The following is a 9,667-nucleotide window of genomic DNA, read 5'->3' on the forward strand; positions in this document are numbered from 1 at the left end:
CTATTTAAACATGAGCCATTGCCCTTGGCAGTGCTGTTTGTAAGCTACAGAGGAATTCTCCACATTGAGGCAAAATTAAAGCAGAACTAAGTAGCAGAGTTGTTTGAGGGCTTCCTCCAAAGCTCCCTGAAACCCATGTAAAGGCTCTCATTTTTTCCAACCAACACTCAGTCTGGCCTCAAGGCCCCCACTGAGTAGTCTGAAGATTCTTCTTCCTTTTTGCTTTAAGCTTTTGCTCATTCTAGCCATTCTCTGTAACTTCTGTGGTCAAGACAGTAGGGTTAAAGAACTATAGAAATCACGTGTCCTGAGAAAACATCTGTACCACAGAAACTGCAGGTTTTGCTCTGTCCCAAAACAGAACAGTTCTTTGACAGATGTATCACCCTACTACAGTATTTAGTAAGAAAAGCTCAAATGTAGTTTGATATGTCATTGCAGCACAGTTACTTCCCTGGCATTTATCAGCACACAAGAGCAGATTTCAACACCTGAAGTCTCCTGGACACAGTGATTTGGTTTTGTTGTGATAATTCTGAGAAGCTCTCTAGAAATCAGCACCTCACACTGAAGAAACACATACCTAAAGAGATTGCAGCCTAAATTGGAAAGGCAGATGAAGGATGGGAAGGGAAACAGGCAGGAAGAGATGACATAACCACTTTTACCACTTTTCAAGGTAGGTCCACAACACATGTGGAACTGGGATTCAAATCTCTCAGCTGCTACATTGTTCATACAATGCTCCTCAGATGGAAACTGAGACATCCAGTGATAAATGAAAGGCTGGGAAAAAAAATGATGTCATAGACATTGCTTGAGTTGTGATGTTGACCATGACCCATGGCAACCAGGGCTGGACTGGTGATTTTGACTTCACAGTGTTACCTGTTCACCATGGTCAACACTACTGTTGTGTTACAACGTAGCTTAGGACCAGCCTCTGTATCAACTCTGGGTGAGCAGTTGTATTCCCAAAACCCAGCAGCCATAGAAAGCCATTCAGACAAGCCCCAAAACCCCATAGGATATCAGTTTTGCTATAAATAAATAAATAAATAAAACTAGTCTTCTTGCAAGAAATTATGCTTAAGATAGGTTTTCTGTGGAAGGGTTCATGGCAATCCCCAAAGGAGATTGACAGAATGAGTCAATTTTCTCTAAAATGAAAATAACCCATCTCCAAATGTCAATAATTATGTGATTGTCTTTAAGTTCCCTAATTATAATTTTACTGTTTCACATCTTTTGAAGCTCCATTTTTTCCCTGTTTTGGTTCTAAGGTGGGAAACATTTTGACTGACTGTTAGTTTTCTAAGAACAAGTGGCCTTTCTATTTTTTTGTTTTCCTTTTTTTTTTTTTTTTTCAAGTTTGGTTATAAAACGATTCATAACTGTACTAACACCCACAGACAGTATCTCTAAAAATGATTTAAACAAAATGTATTGCATTTTGCACCTTTTTTCCATTGTTCTTAGAACTGCATTTGTTTTCATTAAGCCTTAACAAAGATCAGATTGAGCTGGAACTTGGGTAAGAGAGGTGATAAGTTTGCAGATAATAAATGTATCTCATCAGTCATGAATTGCACAAATTAATCTTCAGATAGGGGCATGTCATACAAGAATTTACATGCTAGCACTTTAATTGTCAGAAGCTAGTTTCTATTAGGCAGATGGACTGTGAATGAGTAACAGCATTTCCCATTAGTGGAGGGAAAAAGAAAAATGAAGGTAAGTTCAAAAACATTAAGATCATGCTTTAATAATATTGTTTAACTTAGCTTGTAATGAGGGGAAAGAGCAAGACCTTAAGCGAATTAAGACCATGTCTGCTTTGTTTAATATATGCTGTCTCTCTGCTTAGAACAGAAGATGTGTACGGAAAAAGATAGTGAATTAAAGAAGTATTACACAGGGAAAATGCATACAGAAAAACAAAGATCTATTTAAAGGAATACTTTGAAAAGAGCAAAAAGAAATTCTGTGAAAAACAGTGCCGAGTTTTTTTTTTTTTTTTTTTTTTGATAAAATTTCAATATTTCATTTTTTTCCAACCATTGACGGTAAAAGTGGGTTTTTCCTTCCTGTAATAAAGTGGACCAGAAGGGCCCTTTTACTGTGCGTGGTTTGATTTGCATAGGGAAAGAACGTGGTTGCTAGATAGAGGCCACAACTCGGTCACTGTTTTTATGCTGTACTTTGTTGTTTAACATTTTGGAGCATGAATTGATCAGTGTGTGGGTTCAGAAAAGTCCATGTCCATACCCTGGTGTGCTCTGGGAAAATGCAGTCCTACCTTTATGTGATACCAACTCTTTGGGTCAAGCTGGAGAGGCAAGTGTTTGCAGATCAGCACAGCAATTTTGAATTTCACGCTCAGATGTAGACAGCTGTTAAATAAACACGACAGCCACTGCTGGCTCACATTTCTGAAAATAAAAGGATTTGGGCCACATCCTCGCTTGGGATAAACTGGCTTCAAGAATAAGTACTGGTGAACAGCACCAGTTTTCACCAAGCCAGAGATTACCTTGTACTTACATGCTTTCTTTGTAATTAAGGGCTTGTTCAAGACAAAGCTCAGCAGGTCATTATGATGACAGTACTTTGTCTTGTTGTGCCTTTCAGTTATAATTTGAAAATGTTTTCAAATAATTTATTGCACTTAAAAATAAAATAAAATTATGAGCCAGCACCCCAGAGGCAGCTCAGCATTATTACAACCTGTTGTTTTGCAGGTGAATAAAGGAGAATTAATATGTTTTGCCTAGGGTTACTGTGAATAAAGAAAAATGAGGATTAAAATCAAGGTTATATGGCTGCTAATCTTTGGCTTCAATAACTAAACTGCAGCAGGTCCCACCTGTACTGAGGGTTTTTGGTTGTGTATTTAGACAAGGAATTGAATAAAAGCTAAAGTTAGTCCCCATTCCCGCTACAGGTAGGGAGCATTATCATGGATCTAAATGTGACATGAAAGCCTACTGAAGCTTGTCAGCACTAGGATATATTGTTGACCTTTTTTTTTTTTTTTTTTTTTTTCCTATCAAATTTATTGAACAAACACTTAAATACATGAGTTGTTATTCAAAGGACTACCCATTTGTTTATATACATTTCTCATTATGTGTATTTGTGTTTGCAGCAACAGAGGTTTAGGACTTCAGAAATAATTTATTCCTTTCTTGCAATCCAGACAGTCTCAGGCAGTTCTGTTGTCATGCTGTATTTAAGAATCAGTTATATACTTATAGAGTATAGAGAGTATAGAGTAATGCAAATAATTGCATTATTTTATCTTAGCACATTAAAGTATTGGCTTTTGGGATCATATCTCTTGTTTTTATATACAATTTCTTCAATCACTTTATCTTTGCTTAGTGTCTGTGTGAATGTAAGACAAACTCAATTTTTTGTTTCTATTTCCCCCGAAAAAAGTGGCTAGCCTGTTATTTGTTCAATTGTTTTCCTCCCACCCCCCCCACCCCACCCACCCACCCAGTGGAACACATTGATAACATTTTAATTTCTAATTTCTAATAGCGTTTAGTATCCTGAATATAAATGCTCCTGTATATCTAGGACTGATGAGATACTTTGCCTTCACAGTAACACACAGAAAATATTTTCATGCAAAATGTACTGAATATGAACTCTTTTCTGAAAGTTTTCATAAGTGATAAGAAAGGATTAGGGACAGCTAGCATTTTTTCTAAATTTGATGAAACTGTAAAGCTAATCTATTTTGTGTATTCCTCTTCCTTTTAGAAATGTTGTATGAACAATTTTGTTAAAAAATTCATAAAAATATTTCACTTCTCAGACAATATTTTGACTACTTTTGATGAAGGAAGAAATTGCAAAATTGGATGAATTAATCTTTATATTTAAGGATTTGTATTACATTTTTATTCACTATTTTAAAATACATAATTTTAATAGGGGCTCTAAGGAGAAGTATATACATGAACAGTTACTTTCTCTTTTGATTCCTCTGTTTGTTATCTTGTAAAACTTACATCTTTAAGAATTGCATATGTATGTATCAAGAAAGGAAAATAAATAAATTTTTCTGACCTCCCTGTTTTATCACCAGTTCTAAAGTATCACTCTTCACAAAAAAAACAAACAAACAAACAAACAAAAAAAAACATTTAAAACGAAGAACACCTCCTTCTTTCCAATTCTTTCCAATCCCCTTTCCTCTGGGCCCCCACTTTGTAACAGTCCCTTGTTTTATGGAATATTTGAGAGTTTATGGGAGCATCTTCTGCTCATCCCCTTTACAGGTAGATTTTTTTTTTTTTTTTTTTTTTTTAAGATGAAGTCAGAGGAACCAAGTCTTAGAAGGATCCATTTTCTTTTGCTGGTACTAGAGGATATCCAGTATCGCAAGCTCAGTGAAAATATGTACACAGAATTTTCCCCTCATAACAGCTTTCTAAGCAAACTCCAAGCACCATCCACTTTGTGCTGATGGGAGTTTCTTATGAGTAGGAATGTCATAAGTTGTGGCAGGATTTTACTTTACGTCATGATGTGTTATTAGGGTGGTGGTTAATTTCAGATGTTTTTTCCAGTGACTTCAATGAGATTGAGATAAAATGTCATACTCCCTATTGTCTGAAGTTTCTTTTTGCTCAGCATAAAAATTCAGTCCCTCTAATACTCAAGAAGTGTACATGTGGCAGTAAATACATGGCTGGAAGAGGTACTTTATGCTAACTAGTATTATAAATTTCACCCACAAAATAAGGTTATGAATCTGTGAGTAAAATCCCTAAGATCATGAAGGCAGATAATTAAACCAAGTTCTCTAATATACAATTTTGAGATAATTATGTTTTATGAAATTGGTTTGCATTTTTGATGAGAAGTAGAAATATGAATTGGTGAGCAACAGAAAGCAAAACCTTCATTCAGTGATAAATAAAGAACACACTGAGAGCTCAAGAATTTACAAGGAATACAGAGGAGGAATTTCTGGGTCATGCACGGTGGATATTAGTAGATTTTTGGTAACTAAACAGACATTTTTGTCAATAGTCATTCAAAAAGCTGTTATAACCAACCAAGAAGTAGAATCCATTCTGCAAAATAGAACAGCTACAGTCACATCCTTTGTTCCTTTGATTCAAACCCACCAATGTTATTAACCATAGGCTGATAGATGAAGCCAAAATATCGTTAAAAGAACAGAGTTTTTAACTGTGTGTAACACAGAAAAAAAAATGTTAAGCTTACTCAGTTCTAAAGGCCTTTTCCATAATTTCTGCTAATGCAAAAGACTCTTGAGGCAACAAGACAGCTTACCTGCCAACTTTGACATTTCTATAACCAAATCAATATTTCAGGAGGCTTGTGTTATAAATCTGATGTTGATTTGAATTTCCTGAAAGTAACAAATGATCCAATTAGAAAACAAACAAAAAGGTGAGAATAATTATGGTGTTTATTCTACTGAGATGATAAGGTGGGCTTGACAAGACAGAATGCTCTTTCTAAACCTGGAGTCTGTCTACACTTGCAATTGATCTTAGGATTTAAAGTTTTTTTTTTTTTTTTTTTTTTTTTTTTTTATTGCACCAAGTTAAAATGTATTACCTTAATAGAGATGCTAAGAAGCAGTTTGCTTACAGTATCTCATACATTTCATTTTACATTCCTCTCACTGATTGCAAATTTTAAAATGCAGTTGTGGATATATTATTTATGTAGAATTAGGTCCTATGTTACAATGATTTACAGTAACATAGCTTTTAAAATACTTTCCAAACATCTCTTTTCTTTACAGTATCATTCACAAATTGGAATTTTTGTATTATTTATTTATTTGAATGAAGAAACAACACAAGAAGTAAAGAAGGCCATTTTTCCAGCTCTTTTTCTTTATTTGCAGGTGCAATCAAAATCAAAGACTGTGCTGGTACACGATCCTTTGATTTATTATTATTTGGAGTTTGAAGATGCATAGTTTGCAAACCTGAAGGAAAATTTGGGGCAGAATTTTCTTTAGACATTGGTAAGTCCAACCTAAGGCCAGATATGATTCCCTCAGTGCAGTTAGAGAGGTGGAATTAGGAGCCAGACTTTAGAAAGCACTAGGCCTTAAAGGGCTCCTCTCTAGCCTCAGTAGTTTCTTACAGATGCATTTGTTGTGTAGCTAATCTATTGGTTTTCTTCAGAAGGAAAATAATAATAATAATAAAGGTATTGGTGAGTCACTTTGGGCTTCCTGATTGTTCCACTGTATTAATGAACTGCCACTGAGTAGCTCTTGGATGAATCTCATCAACATCCAGGTCTAGGGAACTCTGCTGTGGTTTCTACTTCATCTATTCCACAAGAATTTATTTTAATCTTGTCTTGGCTTTTCCATATCAAAGGTACCAAGAACTCAAAAGAAAGATCCTCAGGTAAAAACAAGATATTTCAGAAGAGTAATGAAACATACTGTGTTTGTGCCTAGTTACAGACTGAAAGAGTGTACCAAGAAGCTGGTGGTTGATAATTTGATTCAAGGCACCTTGCTTTATCTGATAAGTAAGAGCTATATTGTGACATTAGGGTTTAAGTTGAAGTCTCATGGAACTTAAGTAGTTGACTTCTCACAAAACATAGCAAGAAGTTTGGCTTACAATAAGGGTCCAAAGATGTTAGTGAATTTGAGATTGGAGTCACCAAATACCACAGTTCACATAAATGGGATAGCAACGAAGTCACCACTGAACTCATGAAAAATAAACCCAAAAGAGTCAGGACCTTTGTTCAGATCTGTATTTCAGGAGATACAGAATATCCTTGCTATAACTCAGCAGTTTCCCATAATATTCTCTAGCAACAAAATAAATTACACCTAACCTTAAGCATCTATGTTTTAGACACAGACTGTAAACCATTTTCAAGAGTTTCCTCAGTAGGTAATAGGGACAGAGCTATCCCAGGGTGTGAAGACTTTCCATCTGCATGAGGTTTCTATTTCAGGACTGATTGGTACCAATCTCTCTCCTATTCTCTGCATGTATGTCCATTCCTCCTGCATGACAGCTTCCAAATAGCTGCCTAACTATGATGCAGCTAGGGCCAAATGAGATGCATCCTCACCTCTGGGAATAACAATAAAGAGTTAAAAAATTGGCTTATGTAAAAAAATATATGCATATATATGTTTTTATTAAAAAACAAAGCCAAGTCCATCACACTGTCTGATTGCTTGTCCTTTTTTTTTGTCCAGCCCCACCCTTTATGATTTTTAGATATTAATAATTAATTTAAACAAAGTTTGTCATAGTGTAGAAGTTTCAAAGATGTTGAATCCTGATAATTTATTTAAAAATAAGCAGCTGAATAATGAGAATGCCCTAATTAGTCTGAGGTGACAATATGACTTGATGCCAAGGAGTTCATGAAGGACATAGATATCAGTGAATGTCCAGCCTAAGGGAAACCTATGCTGATATTGTTGCCTGACTGATCTCCATTTAGCCCACTGGAGAGCTTCCCAGGACTTCAGTAGTTTCACAAGTCACAGAACTTGTTTAATGTGCTTGGCTTTTACAAGTGCAGAAAAAAAAAAAAAAAAAAAAAAAAAAAAAAAAAAAAACAAGAAAAAATGAACCCATAATATGAAAGTCTCAGTTTTAATTCAATAATAATAGCAGCACTACCATTAACTTAAAAAAAAAAAAAAAAAAAGAGAGAGAGAGAGAGGGAAAAAAAAAAAAAAAAAAACAAAACAAAAAAAAACAACATGGAAACAAGAAAACGGATAATCTGCTGTTTTGCATAGAACCATAGCTGTATCTTTCCACTGTGTTGTTTTTTGCACTCATTTGCACCAAGCAAGGTGGGAGTAGAATAAGCCTGTGCTGGGACAGAGGATGCTAACAATTTCCACCCACTTTGCTCTCTGATTGTGCAGAGTGCAGGGCAGTGGTGAATCAGCCCCAGAGCCCCAGCAACTCCATTTCTGAGCACCGAGGTTGCTCTAAATGTTTTCAAAGCAAGGTTTTGTGTTGCTGCATCTCAGAAAAAAAAAAAAAATAAATAAAAAGACCTTGCAGTTATTGTTCTCACAGTTTTACTGTTCTTCCCTGCTGCATTGCTATGAAAAATGTTCCATTCTTATTCTAATATTGTGAGCTTCAAGAATTGATCTCCTTGCCTAGCATTCCTCTGAAAAATGAAAGAAATGCCCCTATGCAGCAAACTTAACACTGCTATCATCTGCATAATAAAGATAGGCTGTATGTATAGAATATGCATATACATGTATAAATTTATACTGATATACTGTGTGGGTACAAAGATAAACAGAATAAGAATCATAGTAACAAAATAAGGGAGAGGCCTGTAACTCAGTGACTGACATCAAGAACAGATCTCATCTGTCAAATTACTGAATTGAGAGGCTTTTATGAACATCCCTTCTTGGTCGAAGTACTTTATACATTGAAAATAAATGTATGCATGCTGAGAGTGTGAGATTTCCCCAACAATTCCATAGAAAAGTTGTTTCTCATTCTTTCAATCTCTCTCTCTCTCTCTCTTTTTTTTTTTTTTTCCTACCAATTTTCTCTCACATCGTTTCCCAAGACAAAATAAAATAATTGGATTCTTAAAAATACATGTGCTAAATTTTGGATCTCAGTACGGGTAAAATTATCTACTTAGTCATGAGTTCAGATGTTCTCAGCACTACTCTAAATATTTCACAAAGAATTAAAAATGGTACACTTTAGAAATATTTTTCTTCCAGATCTGCTAGGAATTTGCTTATGTGATCGTCATTTCTTTCTCTTGAGAGATGTAAGGTAGAAAGGTGTAAAAAACTTAAAAGTTGTCAGAATTTTAGCACTGATATTGTTTTCACTGATTATCAAGAATCTGCTATAAACAATGTCCATATAATCTGAGAACTTTTAACTGCTAAGTACCCATCTACTTGGTAAATAAATGAAAAAGAATTAGCATCTACTGGAAATTGTTGGTACATCTTGCAATTCAAAGTTTTGTCATTGTCACAGGGTCTTGATTTAGAAAGGCACTCACATATCTCACCTTATTCATGTGATTGTGCCCCAGATTAACTCAGTGGAACCACAAACATGCTCAGGTTTCATAGAGGCTTAAGAAGTTTGCTCAATCAGAACCTTGGCAGCAGGAAGAAAATGTTCTTCACTGTGGAATCACACTAATGACTCAATAAAAAGTCAAATATTTTCAGCTAAATTCCTCTCAGAGAAGACATTATACCCTGCACTTTGCAATAAATCCATTTGCAATAAAACTCTTTTCATCTGCTAACTTTTTCACATGTGAATTCTTAGTTTTAATCAAATTTTATCAAACTCACCCTGGGTTTCTCATCTACCATTTGGTCACATTAGGCTCCAGTAACATGTAGATTCTTGTTTGAAACAAGTTTTTCTGAATCGACTTGACTTATTGCAAGCCACATCTGACTGGAATGGATAGCAGTGTTTTTCTATCACCTTGTCCCCCGTTAAGGCATCTTTCAATCCTGATGCACAAATGCATCAGATGAAAAGGAATTAAAAATCAGGATTTCTTTGCAACAGAGTCAAATAGATAAAATCATTTTATTATTATTGTTTCCTTCCTTCCTTCCTTCCTTCCTTCCTTCCTTCCTTCCTTCCTTCCT

At 35.2% G+C, this 9,667-nt stretch overlaps 1 long non-coding RNA gene across 1 annotated transcript in view; it reads left to right on the forward strand.

Moving 5' to 3' along the window:
* The first annotated feature begins 1,616 nt into the window (after window positions 1–1,616).
* The window catches only part of LOC118160953, a 25,436-nt gene continuing 17,385 nt past the window's right edge, over window positions 1,617–9,667 (forward strand). The window contains exon 1 of the long non-coding RNA XR_004747775.1: window positions 1,617–1,734. This is a non-coding gene — a long non-coding RNA (uncharacterized LOC118160953). The remainder of the gene's footprint in view (window positions 1,735–9,667) is intronic.

This window comes from Oxyura jamaicensis, chromosome 1 (assembly GCF_011077185.1).
Source record: "Oxyura jamaicensis isolate SHBP4307 breed ruddy duck chromosome 1, BPBGC_Ojam_1.0, whole genome shotgun sequence".
Taxonomy (NCBI): Eukaryota; Metazoa; Chordata; class Aves; order Anseriformes; family Anatidae; genus Oxyura; species Oxyura jamaicensis.